The sequence below is a fragment of the Amblyraja radiata genome, chromosome 34, assembly GCF_010909765.2.
Source record: "Amblyraja radiata isolate CabotCenter1 chromosome 34, sAmbRad1.1.pri, whole genome shotgun sequence".
Classification (NCBI taxonomy): Eukaryota; Metazoa; Chordata; class Chondrichthyes; order Rajiformes; family Rajidae; genus Amblyraja; species Amblyraja radiata.
Genome location: NC_045989.1, coordinates 24274056 through 24292573, shown reverse-complemented (window position 1 = coordinate 24292573; position 18518 = coordinate 24274056). Strand labels below are relative to the sequence as shown.

Sequence of the window (18518 nt, the reverse complement as noted above, 5' to 3'; positions counted from 1 at the left end):
GTGCTAACCAGTCAGCGGAAAGACAATACATGATTACAATCGAGCCATTTGCAGTGTATAGATGCAGGATTGAGGGAATAATGTGAATAAAGTTTAGTGCAAGATAAAGTCCAGTAAAGTTCGATCAAAGTTAGTCCGAGGATCTTCAAAGACGTAGAAACATAGACATAGAAAATAGGTGCAGGAGTAGGCCATTCGGCCCTTCGAGCCTGCACCGCCATTCAATATGATCATGGCTGATCATCCAATTCCGTATCCTGTACCTGCCTTCTCTCCATACCCCCTGATCCCTTTAGCCACAAGGGCCACATCTAACTCCCTCTTAAATATTGCCAATGAACTGGCCTCAACTACCTTCTGTGGCAGAGAATTCCACAGAGAATAGTAGATAGTATTTCAGGACCGCTCTCTAGTTGGTGATAGGACGGTTCAGTTGCCTGATAACAACTAGGAAGAAACTGTCCCTGAATCTGGAGGTGTGCGTTTTCACACTTCTGTACCTCTTGCCCGATGGGAGAGGGGAGAAGAGGGAGTGACCGGGGTGCGACTCGTCCTTGATTATGTTGCCGGCCTTGCCGAGGCAGCGTGGAGTGTAGATGGAGTCGATGGAAGGGAGGTTGGTTTGTGTGTCGGTCTGGGTTGTGTCCACAATTCGCTGCGATTTCTTGCGGTCTTGGATGGAGCCGTTCCCGAACCAAGCTGTGATGCATCCTGATAAAATGCTATCTGCTGCCAACTCTGGTTTTGTACGTTGAAGAGTTTTTCTTCAAAAGTAAACATTTGTTTTAACCCGCACAATGGTTGTTAGAAGGAAAATCCGAGGGAAAATGATGAGCAATCTCAAAGTATTTGCAATGAAGGTTGGCCGTTTGTTTGCAGTTCTATAGTCTTTATGACTAAATCAATATTTTATACAGCGTAAATATAAACCTACGTAAATCTCATTTGACCTTGGTCATCATTAGTTGTAAACAAGATAGCTTGTGAATCTGAACCAGATGCCTGAATCAGCTAATCATTAGACTACGTGGGGGAAAAAAAGCTGAATAATTTAATATTTAATAAGAAACCAGAGGGTTCAAATGGAATATTTAGTTCAAATATCCTGGTGAGGATAATTTGTAAAGGGCTGAGTTACTCCAGCATTTCGTGTCTATCTTTGGTTTAAACCAGCATCTGCAGTTCCTTCCCACACACATAGCTCCTCTGGCAGCTCGTTGCATACACGTGATGTAGGAACTTCATTCCACTCTGGAGTATATGACACAAAGCTAATCTGTATTTGAATCTGAATCTACAAGAAAGTTCCTCCTCTGGCAGCTCGTTTTTTTTTTTACACCTACCACCCTTTGGGTGTCAAAAAAAAAGCCCCTCAGATTCCTATTAAATCTTTCTCTCCCCCCCCCCCTCCTCTCGCCTTAAACCTATGTCCTCAGATTCTCAATTACAACATCCAGATGACCTTGCTCCCTGACATACATTCCTTCAGCATTGATCCTGTACTAGGAATTGAGGCCACATCCTTCAGACCCAAGGCCCTTTACGACACAATGAACAGGCAGTTTTGAGAAGAATAGTTTGTTTAAGCATTGATGGGGAGAAAATGTATCCTCTGTTAATTGTGGTAAACTTGGCACTGTCAATGAATGTCGGGATTGCCAGTGGTATGTGTGTGGATAAAGGCAAGGAGTTTAGATCAGATTAGTTGGGAGATAGACAATGGAAGTAGGCCCGTCAACCCTCAGAGTCCACCTGTCTGTATGGAGTTTGCATGTTCTCCCCGTGACCTGCGTGGGTTTTCTCCGGGTGCTCCGGTTTCCCCCCACACTCCAAAGACGTACGGGTTTGTAGGTTAATTGGCTTCTGTAAATTGTCCCTCGTGTGAGTAGAATAGACCTCGTGTACGGGTGATTGGTTTTCAGTGCAGGCTCAGTGGGCTGAAGGGCCTGTTTCCACGCTGTATCTCAAAAGTAAACTGTGTCAGCAACCAGCTGGACTCTGTAAAGTTTCTGGCTTGAAACTTTTAAATGGTATTCTCATGAGTAACTTTAGTGTTAAGAACAGTCTCGGTCGTGTATTTAAAGTTTGTTTGGCAGACGTTATGTTGAAGACTTTGTTTTATCTGCAGGGCAGTGCAGTCATTGAGAGCCAATTAATAACTAAGTTCCATTGAGTAAGGTACTAGAGGGATGTATCATAATGACAAACTGTGAGCTTGAGTTAGCGGGAGGTGCACATCAGTGGCCTTGGTTATGATTAGATGCAGTGGTGGAGCTGTGATACAATTTGTAGCAGCTTTGAACCAGGTAATACCAGATAGAAAGCCTCGAAAAGCAAAAACAAGCAATCGGCACGGTGGAGCAGTGGTAGAGTTATGCCCCTGTCCCACTTAGGAAACCTGAACGGAAATCTCTGGAGACTTTGCGCCCCACCCAAGGTTTCCGTGCGGTTCCCGGAGGTTGCAGGTGGTTTCCGGAGGTTGCAGGTAGTGGAAGCAGGTAGGGAGACTGACAAAAACCTCCGGGAACCGCACGGAAACCTTGGGTGGGGCGCAAAGTCTCCAGAGGTTTCCGTTCAGGTTTCCTAAGTGGGACAGGGGCATTACTGCCTTACAGCGAATGCAGCACCAGAGACCCGGGTTAGATCTGTACAGAGTTTGTGCGTTCTCCCCGTGACCTGCATGGGTTTTCTCCGGGTGCTCCGGTTTCCTCCCACACTCCAAAGACATGCAGATTTGTAGATTTGGCTTGGTATAAATGTTACATTGTCCCTAGTGTGAGCAGGGTAGCGATAGTGTGCGGTGATCGCTGGTCGGCGTGAACTAAAGGGCCTGTTTCCGCGCTGTATCTCAAAACTAAACTTAAAAACGGAGATGCTGGCAATCTGAAGCCAAACCTTGCAAACACTGGCAATGCTCGGCAGTTGTGATTAGACTTGAGATCTCAGCTCGATAGTGTAAGAAAGAACTGCAGATGCTGGTAAAATCGAACGTAGACACAAAATGCTGGAGTAACTCAGCGGGTGAGACGGCATCTCTGGAGAGAGAGAATGGGCGACTTTTCGGGTCGAAACGTCGCCCATTCTTTCTCTCCAGAGATGCTGCCTCACCCGCTGAGTTACTCCAGTATTTTGCGTCTACCTTCAGCTCGGTAGCCTTCTGCCAGAGCTGAGGAAAGTCCACAATCTAACGCATCTCAAGTTACGGACTTGCGGAAGGAGTGGAGAGAACAATGGGGGTGTCTGTAGTCGGGTGGAGATCTGGACAGCTTCCTGTGGTTCTGGTTTTCATTCTCAATGGATGTTACCTGATTCTCTGGAGCGATTCCAGCATTAGGTTTGTGTTTTCAGATTTCCAGTAACTGAACTCGTTATCCCATGGTCTTGGTTTGCCATGGTAACGATATTATATTGTCACTTGTACCCAGGTACAGTGAAGATCTTTGTTTTTGCATATATAGGAGACCGCAACATTACAAAAGATACACATCCCTTCTCTCCTTACCAACATGCTTTTATATACTTGTCTCCTTTTTGTCTCTTAGCCCCGTCCTCCTTTGACTGGTTTTCATTTCCAGTCTGTATCCACCCATCTGCCAGTCATTCACCTGTATCCACCTATCACTTGTTAAAACAAGGATCTGCAGGTGCCTAGTTACACCGAAGATAGGCACAAAGTGCTGGAGTAACTCAATGGGTCAGGCAGCATCTCTGGAGAGAAGGAATGGGTGATGTTTCGGGTCGAGACCCTTCTTCAGGCTTCAAACCTCAGACCCTTTTTCTCCAGAGATGCTGCCGGACCTGCTGAGTTACACCAGCACTTTAGACAATAGACAATGGACAATAGGTGCAGGAGTAGGCCATTCGGCCCTTCGAGCCAGCACCGCCATTCAATGTGATCATGGCTGATCATCCCCAATCAGTACCCCGTTCCTGCCTTCTCCCCATATCCCCTGATTCCTCTATTTTTAAGAGCCCTATCTAGCTCTCTCTTGAAAGCATCCAGAGAACCGGCCTCCACCACCCTCTTGAGGCAGAGACTTCCACAGACTCACAACTCTCTGTGAGAAAAAGTGTTTCCTCGTCTCCGTTCTAAATGGCTTACTCCTTATTCTTAAACTGTGGCCCCTGGTTCTGGACTGCCCCAACATCGGGAACGTTTCCTGCCTCAAGTGTGTCTAAACCCTTAACAATCTTATATGTTTTGTTCTAGACACAGTCTAGTCCTGCCATCAGCCTGGGTATTCTGGTTATGGGATGGGCAGGAGATAGTTAGTTTCCACTGACAACACAGAGCTGATGTCATCAAAATGGCCACTGGTTCAAGTGAGATTGTTATTTCTATTTGAAGTTGTGGTTGGAAGTTTTATGGGCAGTTCATAAGTTCTAGGAACAGAATTTGGCCATTCTGTCCATCAAGACCACTCCTCCATCCAATCATGGCTGATCTATCTCTCCCTCCTAATCCCATTCTCCTGCCTTCTCCCCATAACCTCTGACACCCGCACTAATCAAGATTGGAGATAGGACTGGTTTAGAGGGATACGGGCCAAACAACGGCAGGTGGGACTGGTGCAGAAGGGGCACGTTGGTCGGTGTAGGCAAGTTGGGCCAAAGGGCATGTTTCCACGCTGTATGTCTCTGACTCTATGTTGGGTGACAGCCAATATGGTATTGAAAGTGGAAAAGATGCAAAATGCTGTAAATTAAAACTATAAACAAAGTGTTGGAGGCACTCAGTGGGTTAGGCGTCGTCTATGTTGCTTTGTTTTTTAAATTGTCCATTAGTGGTCCTTGATTGGAAGAATCGGGCGCATCTGGACCGATTGCCAGTGAAATAGCAGTCTTCCAATGACTGCCAACTGTTTATACAGCAATGGGGAAACTCCTTTTTACCGGTAGTGCTGATGTGTTGCGACATTATACATTAATTTTCAGAAGATAGTTTCCCAGCCAAATGGGGAAACAAATATGAATTGTACTTCAGCAGTTGTTGCAAAACTGCTGCAGTAAAAGCCCATTGTTTGTGTTGAGATTAGTTTAGATTAGAGAACACAAATGGATGATTGAAATGTGTGTGTTGAGAGCATTTGGTCTTGTGTGAAGCTCAGCTACAAACATATAAATGCATTCTTGTTTACTTTATTGATTCTCCAACATTTTGGGGCATAATTGGTTGTACGAAACTATCCGCTAAAATGTGGGAAGAAGGAACTGCAGATGCTGGTTTCTATTGAAGATGGACACAAAATTCTAAAGTAACTCAGCGGGTCAGGCAGCATCTATGGAGAAAAAGGAATAGGTGACATTTCAGGTTGAAACCCTTCTAAATAATAATAATAATAATAATTCAGATTCAAAGGTAGACAAAAGTGCTGGAGAAACTCAGCGGGTGCAGCAGCATCTATGGAGCGAAGGAAAAAGGCAATGTTTCGGGCCGAAACCCTTCTTCAGACTAATTCAGATTCAAATCTGAAATCCCTGGTCTGAAGAAGGGTCTCGACCCGAAACATCACCTATTCCTTTTTCTCCGGCTGAAATGTCGTGATGTTTACATATGGAGACACAAGAGACTGCAGATGCTGGAATCTTGAGCAAAACACAAAGTGCTGGAGTAACTCAGTGGGTCAGGCAGCATTTGCGGAGGGAATGGACAGACAACGTTTTGAATCGGGACCTTTATTCCAACTCTAATAGATGGTTAGATTAACAAAGGTTACCTGAAGATTTCAGACTACAAGTGCTTTTGATATTGTTCAAACCTTTGGTAAATCAGCTTAATTTTAACTTTGATCAGCATATTATTTTTAATTGTACTTCAGTTTTGACTACACATTTTATAATTGGTTTTGGCCGAGAATATCTGTCAATGTTTTAGCCATTTTGTTGTTACTGCTGGCAATATAAGGTACCTGCAGGAATGAATTCAACCAGCAAGTGGTGAATCTGTGAAATTTGTTGCCACGGATGGCAGTGGAGGCCAAGTCAATGTGTACTTCTAAAGTGGGGAGTGACAGGTTCTTGATTAGTGCGGGTGTCGGGTTATGGGGAGAATGGGGTTGAGAGGGAAAGATAGATCGGAAGACAAACACAAAATGCTGGAGTAACTAAAGGGCCTGTCCCACTTACGCGACGTTGGCTCGCAAATTACACGACCTCGTGGTCGCTTGAGGCGTACGGGCACCGTATGGCCACGCGAGACCGGTCCCACTTAGAAGCGCGGAGTTGTGCGGGGCTAGTCCCGACGTCGCGCGGGGCTCCGAAAATCTGACAGTGTCCGAAATCTTCATGCGCCAACGCCTGTCGGCCCGCGTACGCACGCAGGCGCATTACGATCGTATGCAGCGTCTTGACGGCGTACGCCTAGCGCGTGGCATTGCGCGATGATGTCACCGCCCGGCGTTGCGTGATGACGTCACCGCCCGACGCCGTGCGACGCCCAAATTCAGTCGGCCCGCCTCCTGCCCAGCTGATTGGTAAGTATGACGCAAATTACATCACACGCGAACTTAGCGCAAACTTAGCGTGAACTCCGCTTCCGTTTGGTCGCGCCAAACGCATGCAATCGCAAGCAAGTGGGACAGGCCCTTCATGCAGCAACTCTGGAGAGAATGAATGGGTGACGATTCGGGTCGAGACCCTTCTTCAGACTAGAGTCAGTGGAAAGGGAAAGGAGAGATATAGACGGTGATGGAGAGAACAAATGAATGAAAGATATGCAGAAAACTAACGATGATAAAGGAAACTGGCCAATGTTAGCTGTTAGCTGTCAAGGGTAGATCAGCCATCATTGAATGGCGGAAGAGACTTGATGGGCCGAATGGCCTAATGCTGCTCCAATCACTTTTGAACTTAAGAACCTATGAATGTAAATGATTGCAATCACTCCAATGGAATGAGGATAAGTTCCCCCCTGCTCCCCCCTCTCAAAAAATAAAATGGCCAATCTTGGTAACCTCTGTGATCAAGCCACAGAAGCACGCTGGGTGCAGAGACACCTCGCCCTTTATGCTGCTATCAATGACGGGAAGGCAAGAGAGAAAACTCTACACAAGTGTAAGAAGGAACTGCAGATGCTGGTTTACACCCAGGTTTCTTGGTTCAGCGCTTATCCTGGAGTTATAGCATAAGTACTTTGTGCTTTCAATGTCATTTATCCCTGTTCTACAGAGATGCTGCTGCCTGACCCGCTCAGTTACTCCAACACTATGTCTATCTTGGGTGGCGCAGCGGTAGAGTTGCTGCCTTGCAGCGCCAGAGACCCGGGATTGATCCTGACTACGGGTGCTGTCTGTACGGAGTTTGTACTTTCTCCGGGTGCTCCGGTTTCCTCCCACACTCCAAAGCCATGCAGGTTCTTGGATTCCTAGCGTGTGTGTGTGTGTGGGGGGTAGTGTTAAGCGGCCTTTTCACGGGGCGACTTGACGCAAGAGTTAACCGGAGTTTAACATCGTGGGAACCTCGTGCGATAACAGTGCGGCATTCGTGGACCACCGTGGACCACCGTAGCGCTAACGGCAGGTAATCGTGTAACTTGGTCACTCGGGAGAAAATTCAAGAAAGTTTGAATTTCTCCAAGAGTGACTTGTACACTTGTGGTTGAGCATTGCAACATTATATGGACGTAGTGACCAGTGCGATATCCGTAATAACTCTTGCGGGTACCGTGGGAACTCCTGCGAACGGTGAACCCGGAAGCTGGACAGAGGGGACAGAAGGTGAGTAAAAATGATCTTCTGTGGGATTGAATTTAAAAAATAAATAAAAATAAAGATTTGCATCCGCATATGGACATCAACTTATTCATGAGTTATGTTAATGAGATTCAAGAAAATAACTATAATCTTTAAAAGGGACTTTAAAAGGGACTTTACAGAAAGGTTACGCATTTTTATGGTCCGTGAGAAATTTTTCACATGTACTTCTTTGAGAGATACAGGTCGGAGTCCTCGGGTCCAGGGGTCCGGAACGCTACCAATCAATGTTGTACAGAGACCCGTGTAAGGAGTGAACTGCACATGCTGGTTTAAACCGAAGACAGACACAAAAAGCTGGAGTAACTCAGCGAGCCAAGCAGCATCTCTGGAGAAAAAAAGCTGATGTTTCGGGACGAGACACATCTTCAGACTCAATTCCGATTAGGCTGTCTGAAGAAGGGATCCGATTCGAATCGTCACCTATTCTTTTTCTCCAGAGATGCTGCCTGACCCGCTGACTTACTCCAGCTTTTTATGTTTTTCTTCCCAGATCTGACTTACCTGCTGAGTTACACCAACATTTTGTGTCCTTCTGTGCGTATTAACCAGCATTAACCAGCGTCTGCAGTTCCTTTAGACATTACCTAACTTCAGATTTTAGAGATATAGCGCGTGGGAACTCCTGCGAACGGTAAACCCGGAAGCTGGACAGAGGGGACAGAAGGTGAGTAAAAAACGTGGTCTCAATATCGACAAGGGAACATGTGTCCTTCGAGGACGTCCCACCTAATTGTCATTGTTGGATAATCTTTTTAACAGGAACACTTGCAGAGATGGCTCCCAGAAAATCTCAAAGAAAGGGGGTAAAGCGTGTCAGAGATGTTTTTGCCATGTTGCGCTATTCAGTGCCTATATTGTTTCAGTTTCTATATCTATATTGTTGCTCTATTCAGTTTCCCAGGGGGTCGGGACGGGACTGGAGTTGGGAGGGAAAGGTGGGGGAGTCGAGGGAGAGGAGGGGGAGACAGATGGGGGTGTCTTCATTTACTGGCGGCGGGTGTCTGTCACTGAAACAGGCAGGTGAGATTTCACATCCACCTTGTGTGTGCCTCTCTCTCTCTCTCCATCCCTCTTACACAGGCTGAGAGACTCTGCCTCTGTGAGTGTACGTCTCTTTCTCCCCTTCTCCCACACACAGTAAGACCGAGGTACTGTGCTCAGTCCATCTGTGTCTCCCACATACACAGTAAAATATGTCACCAAATGAGCCAATTCAACCAAGGGAGGATATATATAGTGTGTGAAAAAAAAGTTACATCATTTGTGTCACGTGTAGTTCACGATGTTCATTCAAGATTTAACGCGAAAGCTCGGGAAACGGACAAATCACTCGCACAAATAACAGAAATGCCGAGTACCGTGGGAACTCTTTATCTACCCCCGTTATATCGTGCGAGACTCGCGCTGGACTACGACCTCTTCACTCTGGTGACATCTTGCGTCAACTCGCCCCGTGAAAAAGCCCCATTAGTGTGAGGGAACTAAACAAAACTATCTTTCCTCCACTGCCAGGCTGCCCAGGGAGTGAGAGAGAGAGAGAGAGAGAAAGCTGGCCTGCTTCAAGAAAAGCAATCAGCATTTACATTGGTGTATCGAGTTAGCAAACGCTCATCTGAGATTACCTTCAAACCCTGCAGGGTCTAATTCAAATCTTTATCCGAGACCACAAATGGCCACTGGGCAGAAGGCACCACACACCAACAATCCAATTGCCACTTTTAATGATGCCACAGACTTGTTGCCAATCCAACATTCCCAGAATGTTTTTCTCGCTTGTCAGTGTCCCCACCCCTCTCTATTCACGCCTCCTCTCTCCTTAACCTCACAGCGTTTAGTTTAGTTTATAGATCCAGCGCGGAAGCAGGCCCTCTGGCCCCCTGAGTCCCCAACACTAGCACTACCCCACACGCATAGAATCATTTACAATTTTACCGAAGCCAATTAGCCGACAAACGTGCACGTCTTTGGAGTGTGGGAGGAAACCGGAGCACCCGGAGAAAACCCACGCAGGTCACGGGGAGAATGTACAAACTCCGCACAGTCAGCACCCGTAGTCGGGATCCAATCTGGGTCTCTGGCGCTGTGAGGCAGCAACTCTACCGCTGCGACACCGAGCCACCTTTTCATTCTTGGCCTTTGTCCACCTATCTGTGGTGAAACCAGCCCTTACCTGTATCCACCTATCACTTGCCAGGCTTTGTCCTGCCCCCACCTCTCTTCCAGCTTTCTCCCCCCCAACACCACAATCAGCCTGAAGAAGGGTCGTGACTGAAAACACCACTGTTCCATACTCTCCCGACATGGTGCCTGGCCCACTGAGTTACTCCAGCACTATGTTTTTTGCTCAAGTTTCCAGCGTTTACATTTTCTTTAGTTTAGTTTACTTTATAGATACAGTGTGGAAATAGGCCCTTCGGCCCAACGAGTCCACACTGACCAGCGATCGCCCGTGCACTACTTCCATCCTACACCTGATGGACAATTTGCAGAGGGCCAATTAACCCCCAAACCTGCACATCTTTGGAATGTGGGAGGAAACCGGAGCATCCGGAGAAAACCCACGCGGTCACGGGGAGAACGTACAAACGCCATACAGACAAGCACCCGTGGTCAGGATGGAACTGTGTTCTCTAGTATCATCTTCAGACATGAGTAGCAACAATTTCCACAGCCGTACCCTCTGGGAAGATCACCATTAACCAATTCTAAAGCCAGGACACACATTTCTATGTGCAGGAAGGAACTGCAGATGCTGAAGATAGACACACAACGCTGGAGTAACTCAGCGGGACTGGCAGCATCTGTGGAGAGAAGGAATGGGCGATGTTTTGGGTCAAGACCCTTTTTCAGACACCCATTTCTTTGCTTGTCTCATCCTAAGTTTAACTGCGATAGTTGCAACAAAGATTTATGCGGGGCTTTGAATTTTTTTTAAATTTTAGCATCTAATAAAACTCACCGAGTTAGTGCGTGAGTCAAGGATGAGGAGAGGCTGCTGTGCGTGCCCTTGAAACTGAAAGAAGCAGAGGTTGTTGCAACATTTCATTGTATTTTGAACATTCTCGCTTATTGGAGGGAATGGGCAGCTCTCTGAAGCACTGTTTAAGAAGGAACTGCAGATGCTGGAAAATCGAAGGTAGACAAAAAATGCTGGAGAAACTCAGTGGGTGAGGCAGCATCTATGGAGCGAAGGAAATAGGCAACGTTTCGGGTCGAGACAATGCTGCCTCACCCACTGAGTTTCTCCAGCATTTTTGTCTAACTCTCTGAAGCAAGTGTGAATGCAGTTGATCAAAATGTATTCTCTCTATTTTAATCTCAGTCCTTGGCAGTAACTATGATTTCACACTTTGAAGTTGTGATCAAGACTGTCTTATCTATCGCCTTTCATATTTCGATGAACTCTCGTAAGCCTCACCTATAATTGCATTTGCAGGGAGCAGCACTCGTGTTTATTTGGGACGACAGATGGCACAATGGGCTAAGTGTTCGGCTGGCAACCGGAAGGTAGCCGGTTCGATTCCCGCTTGGAGTGCATACTGTCGTCGTGTCCTTGGGCAAGACACTTCACCCACCTTTGCCTGTGTGTGAATGTGCGTGAATGTGTGTGAGTGATTGGTGGTGGTCGGAGGGGCCGTAGGCGCAGATTGGCAGCCACGCTTCCGTCAGTCTGCCCCAGGGCAGCTGTGGCTACAGAAGTAGCTTACCACCACCGAGTGTGACTGAGGAGTGAATGAATAATGCGATGTAAAGCGCCTTGAGTATTAGAAAGGCGCTATATAAATCCCATCCATTATTATCCAATCGCACTTTGTCCTTTCTTTCACATGTAGATCAGCCTCGATGCTATCTTTATCTTGCTGATGATTTTTGAGAGAAGAACTAAAGATGATGGTTAGGATCAAAGGAGTACGGATGCTGGTTTATACCAAAGATAGACACAAAATGCTGCAGTAACTCAGCAGGACAGGCAGCATCTCTGGAGAGAAGGAATGGGTAACGAGACCCTTCTTCAGACTGAAAGTCACGAGCGATATAGATGATGATGTAGAGAGATGCAGAACAAATCAATGAAAGATATGCAGAACAAGTAACAATGATAAAGGAAACGGGTCAGTGTTAGCTGTTTGCTTGGTGAGAACGAGAAGCTGGTGTGACTTGGGTGGGGGAGGGATGGAGAGAGAGAGAGAGAGAGAGATTGCAGGGGTAAGTTAGAGAAATCAATATTCATGTTACTGGCTTCTGTCCACACCAGTCCTGCCCAACCATTAAATTGGGAAACATCGCCACCCCTGGGTTAAACTAAACATTGCAGGCGAGGGCTAGATTAACTTCACCAAATGTGTGAACAGTGTCATTGGCAGACTGTCATCATTGAAATTACTTGCTTTGGGTATTTGGTTTCAAATCAAAGTGTTTATTTTTGTTTAATTGCATTTTCTAATGTGGATACGTGGAGCAAAATCTCTGATAAACTTAATGTCAACATTTTTTAGCAAGAGTGGTTCTAGTTTAGTTTAGAGATACAGCGTGGAAACAGGCCCTTCGGCCCACCAAGTCAGTGCTGACCGACGATCCCCGCACACTAACGCTATCCCACACACACTAGGGACAATTTACATTTATACCAACGCCAATTAATCTACAAACCTGTGTAAGAAAGAACTGCAGATGCTGGTTTAAATCAAAGGTAGACACAAAATGCTGGAGTAACTCGGCAGGTGAAAGGCAGCATCTCTGGAGAAAAGGAATGGGTGACGTTTCGGGTCGAGACCCTTCCTCGGAGACCTACAAACCTGTACGTCTTTGGAGTGTGGGAGGAAACCGGAGATCCCAGAGAAAACCCACGCAGGTCACGGGGAGAACGTACAAACTCCATACAGACAGCACCCGTAGTCAGCATCGAACCCGGGTCTCTGGCGCCGTGAGGCCGCAACTCTACCGCTGCGCCACCGTGCTCTAGTTGAAGCACTAGACCTCCTTGAACCATTATTTGCCCAGCAACGTAATGCTGATTAGAAGATTCACCGAGAGTTAACGAGGTAATGGGTTCTATCTAACTGGTTTCTCCAATGTCTGGAGGGAAATATAATAGTTTTGTTTAGTTTACTTTAGTTATTTTGTCATATGTACCGAGGTACAGTAAAGTGTTTGTAGCATGATATCCAGTCAGCAAAGACTATCCATGATTACAATCAAGCTGTCCACAATATACAGATGCAGCATAAAGGGAATAACGTTTAGTGCAAGATAAAGTCCAGTACAGTCTGATTAAAGATTGTCCAAGGACTCCAAGTACAGTAGGTGGGAGGTCGGGACCACTCTCTAGTTGTTGATGGGATGGTTCAGTTGCCTGATAACAGCTGGGAAGAAACTGTCCCTGAATCTGGAGGTGTGCAGTTTTCACACTGCTGTACCTCTTGCCTGATAGAAGAGGGAGTAACCGGATTCAATACTGATTACGGATGCTGTCTGTGCGGAGTTTGTACGTTACCCCTGTGACCGCTCCGGTTTCCTTCCACACTCCAAAGACGTACAAGTTTGTACGGGGATCGCTGGTCGGCGCAGGCTTGGTGGGCCGAAGGGCCTGTTTCCGCGCTGTATCTCTAAAGACTAAAGAGAACAAGTGAAGTCCCTTATCTGCTGACACTTTATCTATTATCTTCACTTGGAGTTGGATGAGACTTTTAGTCATGGGAATGGAGCAAGTGAATGCATTTAACGTGAGCAGTTGGCTCACACAACACAGGCCCTCTCAAGATAACACGTTTCATTTAGTGTCTGAATCTGCGAGCTTTAAATAGTGTTGAGATAGTGTTGGGTTGGGTATTGTACTGTGCAAAGGTCATGGCCAGCTGGCTGTGTGTCTTCTTGCCATCTGCCTTCGTGCCAAGGCCTTCTGCTAGTTATGGATGTAGGACACGCCAGGAATGCCAAGAATAACAAGCAGCAAATCAGGTCAAACAGGTTGCCTCTGTGGTAAAAGATCAGTGTTTGGGCTTGGAGCTTTGAAGGAACTGCCCTGGTCCAAACCTTTCATCCACCCAGCATCCGCGGGGCACAAAAGTGTACAATTTACAAAAGAGCCACGTTCTTTAGTTTGCATATTTATGCAGCATCTGTGAACCAAACATGCCATTGTCTAATCCTCTAATTATGAAAGGCTAATGTTGCCAAGCACCGATCGACACAGTGTGCTGGAGTAACTCAGCGGGTTAGGCAGCATCTGTGGAGAACATGGATAGGTGATGTTTCACAGAGTGCTGGAGTAACTCAGCGGGTCAGGCAGCATCTGTGGAGCTAAGGAAATAGGCAACGTTTCGGGCCGAAATCCTTCTGGAAATAGGCAACGTTTCGGGCCGAAACCCGGAAGGGTTTCGGCCCGAAACGTTGCCTATTTCCTTCGCTCCATAGATGCTGCTGCACCATAACTCAGCGGGTCAGGCAGCATCTGTGGAGAACATGGATAGGTGACGTTTCACAGAGTGCTGGAGTAACTCAGCGGGTCAGGCAACATCTGTGGAGAACATGGATAGGTGATGTTTCACAGAGTGCTGGAGTAACTCAGCGGGTCAGGCAGCATCTCTGGAGAATATAGATAGGTGATGTTTCAGGTTGGGACCCTTCTTCAGACTGATTGGTGAGGGGGAGAAACTGGAAGCAAGAAGTGAGCAGGACAGATGGGGGCGGTCAACAGATGACCTTGGGCAGGGTAGTTCCCCGATCAGTCAATTATTGGCTGGGGGTGGTGAGGGGAAGGTTGTTAAACACTGAGTTCTCATTGGCAGGGAACCATCAGAAATGCAATGTCGTTTATTGGGGAAGAATCTCATAGCCCGTGGTATGAACATGGGGTAATGTTTAGTTTGGTTTATTGTCACGTGAGCCGAGGTACAGTGAAAGACTTGTTGTGTGCTCTTGCATTGGATGCAATCAAATCTAGAGGGCGGCATGGTGGCGCAGCGGTAGAGTTGCTGACTCACAGCGCCAGAGACCCGGGTTCCATCCTGACTACGGGCGCTGTCTGTACTGAGTTTGTACGTTCTGCCCGTGACCTGCGTGGGTTTTCTCCGAGATCTTCGGTTTCCTCCCACACTCCAAAGACGTGCAGGTACATGTATGTAGGTTAATTAGCTCGGTATTAATGTAAAATTGTCCCATGTGCGGGATAGTGTGAGTGTGCGGGGGATCGCTGGTCGGTGCGGACTCGGTGGGCCAAACGGCCTGTTTCCACGCTGTATCTCTAAACGAAACTAAACTAGATGTGTAAATAGGAGGTGCAATAGACCGAGGATAATATTGGTCAGCATGAACAAGGTGACCAAAGGACCTGTTTTTGTACTGTACAACTCTGTAAACTGATATTGGGGGGCACGGTGGCGCAGGGGTAGAGCTGCTGCCTTCCAGCACCAGTGAGGTGGGTTCAATCCTAGCTACAGGTGCTGTCTGCAAGGAGTTTGTACGTTCTCCCTGTGACCTGCGTGGGTTTCTCTGGGAGCTCCGGATTCCTCCCACACTCCAAAGACAGGCAGGTTTGTGGGTTAATTGACTTGGTAAAATTGTAAATTGTTCCTAGTGTGTGTAGGGCAGTGTTAGTGTGCTGGGATCGCTGGTCGGCACGGACACGGTGGGTCTGTTTCAACGCTGGCATCGCTAAACTAAACTAAACTAATATGTGCTGGTGAAACTTTGAATGTGTGAGGATTCCCAGTGTAAAATTGAGCGGCTGCGCCCTCTAGTGAATCCCCTGCAAATCGCATGCTTCAACACTGAGGCCTTTCTGGATCAATCAGTCAATGCTGAGTTAAGGGGCTGTCCCACTGTACGAGCTAATTCGAGAGCTCTCCAGAGTTAAAAGAAAAATCAAACTCGTGGTAAGCACGTAGAATGTACGTCGGAGCTCGGGGACGTCTCTTAGCGGCTCGTAACGCTAACGGCAGATCCTCGGGAAACGCGGTAAGCTCGTGAAGACTGGTGAAGATTTTTCAACATGTTGGAAAATGTCCACGAGAGCCCCGAGTACCTACGAGCGGCCATTACCGTAAATTCTCTGAGTTCGAATCGGGGGGGAAACTCGGAAGAACTCTTGAATTAGCTCGTACAGTGGGACAGCCCCTTTTTTTTGTCACGTGCAAAGCACAGTAATTCTTTTCCCATCAATCACACATGCACGAGTCTCCATATCTTGGCACCATTTGCAAAAATAAGTCGGATCCTTACGCTCGATGTACGGGGCTGGTTCAGTTCGGTTTATTGTCACGTGTACCGAGGGACAGTGAAAAGCTTTTTGTTGCGTGCTAACCAGACAATACAAGATTACAATCGAGCCGTTTATAGTGTGACAAGGGAATAATGTGTCCTGGACGAGTTTCTTGAATTGATCCAGCTGGCAGAGGTTCTTTTGTGATCAGTTTAATGTGAAACAATCCAGAGATGCTTTGAACTTGCCCTGGGGTCAGTGTTGCTAAGCGACCTCTGACCCTGTGGTCTTTTGCCTCCACATCTGTCAAACTCCTAGCATGGGTTGACAACATCTGGGCTGTTGGGAGAGGTCAGTCGGCTGGTGAAGAGTTAAGGCCTTGTCCCACTTACGTGTCCTTGGCACGCAATTTACGTGACCTCGTCGTCGCATTGAGGCGCACGGGCATCGCGTTGCAGCGCGGGGCCGGTCCCACTGAGAAGCACGGGGGGATGTGGAGTTGCGTGCGGTATCGCGCGGCGCTCCGAAATTTTGTAGCGAACGAAATCTTCGCGCGACAACGGCCTGTCGCATAACTGACGGCCAAAGTGGGACCGGCCCAAGACCCTGGCGCGACGCAACATCTCACCTCCAACAGCAGCAGAAGCAGGCAAACGATCGCCGAGCTCGGCCTGGGGCTCACGGCCGTTGCGGTCCGGATCCGCCCCCACTTCTACTCCCAGAGCGGGGCCAAGAAAATTGAAGATGGACACAAAATGCTGGAGTAACTCAGCGGGACCGGCAGCATCTCTGGAGAGAAGCAATGGGTGACGTTTCGGGTCGAGACCCTTCTTCAGTCTGAAAGAAGGGTCTTGACCCGAAACATCACCCATTTCTTCTCTCCGGAGATGCTGCCGGTCCCGCTGAGTTACTCCGGCTTTTTGTGTCCATCTTCAAATTACGTCAAAAGCTCCAGACGGCTGTGCGGACGCATGAAGTCGCGCCTCCACGCGACGACGAGGTCCCGTAATTAGCGTGCTAAGGACACGTAAGTGGGACAGGGGCTTTAGTGTCATCCTGACGTTCAGATCTGTGAAGCTTTGCCCCCTGCTGTAGGCTGGTTTCAGGTGCTAAATTAAGTGTAAATCAAACTCTCTGCAGCGAATTAGAGGGTGGGGAACTGAAGGTGGGAAAAGGCCAGAACTGAAGAGACAAACATGGAAACGTGCCTTTTGACATCGATTTCACGGCCACCATCGATAATCCGTTCACACTGTTATCCTACTTTCCCATCCTACACACTAGGGACGACTTACAGAAGCCAATTAACCTACAAACACCAATCTTTGGAGTGTGGGAGGAAACCGGTGCACCCGGAGAAAACCCACGTGGTCAGAGGGAGAACGTGAAAACTCTGTACAGACAGCACCCGTAGTCGGGATCGAAAGCGGGTTTCTGGCGCTGTGAGGCAGCAACTCTACCGCTGCGCCACCGTGCCGCCCTATGTTTTATATGTTGGTTTGTTGTTCAAACTGATACATCTGTTCTTTTTCCCTGGCCTCTCATTAAAACTAAGAAAGCAATCCTTTCAGGCACAAAATGCTGGAGTCACTCAGCGGGACAGGCAGCATCTCTGGAGAGACGTTCCGGGTCGAGACCCTTCTTCAGATTGATGTTTGACATCAAATCCTTTTGCTTGACACAGGAAGGTTTTGGATCATGAATGAAACAATATGTTGGGGGACTTTGTATGTTGGGTAAATATTTAGCTTGCACAGCTCGACAGAATAAAGTACAGCATTTTTCATTTCATTCAACCAAATTCTGCTATTTAGCACAACAAATGAAGATTTGGAGGTGATTCAACTCCTAAGACTGTACTACATCTTTGATAAAGTTACATAACTGGCACCAGTTCCGTGCGAGTTCTCCAGGGTGCCGTAGTTTGCTCAATCAGTATTCTCCAGTTCTCTTTTGCAGATGCTGCTTGGTCTGTTTCCACCAGGGTCTAAGGCAATGCCTTCCAAAACATCACAACTCACAGCTTTTTGAAAGAGCCTATGGCTCTTAGATAGACGCACAAAGCTGGAGTAACTCAGCGTGACAGGCAGCATCTCTGGAGAGAAGGAATGAGTGACGTTTCGGGTCGAGACCCTTCTTCAGACTGTGGCTATTAGTTTCGGATTGTTTCCGCGTCTTTTGCCCAGAGTTTGTGGAACAATAACGACAAAAGGCTTTGTGATTGTCTTCACTGAAACCTGTGACTGTTTGCTGTGGTTTTGTGATTTTTTGCTGCAAGTTTTCAACCAGTAACATTGACAATTCCTCGCCCTCCACATGCTGCCAGAGGTGCTGAGTTCCTCCAGCAGTTTGCTTTTTGCATTCGATTTTCTTTGTTGCGTTCGGCTGCCTGTTTTGAAAGATGTTCTTATCGAGTCAGAGCTGAACACGCTTCTCGGCATCTGCATACAAAGGTGTCTGTCTTGTGATTCTTGTGCATGGTGCTGGAAAGATTGGTGGAAACAGGACTGCGATGTGAATGCTCTTTCCTTGACCTGGTTTTGAAAGATGGATAATAGGTGCAG

At 47.3% G+C, this 18518-nt stretch overlaps 1 protein-coding gene across 2 annotated transcripts in view; it reads left to right on the top strand.

Annotated features, from left to right (window-relative positions):
- Positions 1-18518, top strand: part of mctp2 (multiple C2 and transmembrane domain containing 2) — a 186785-nt gene that overhangs the window by 55836 nt on the left and 112431 nt on the right. The gene's annotated exons all lie outside the window — the stretch shown is intronic.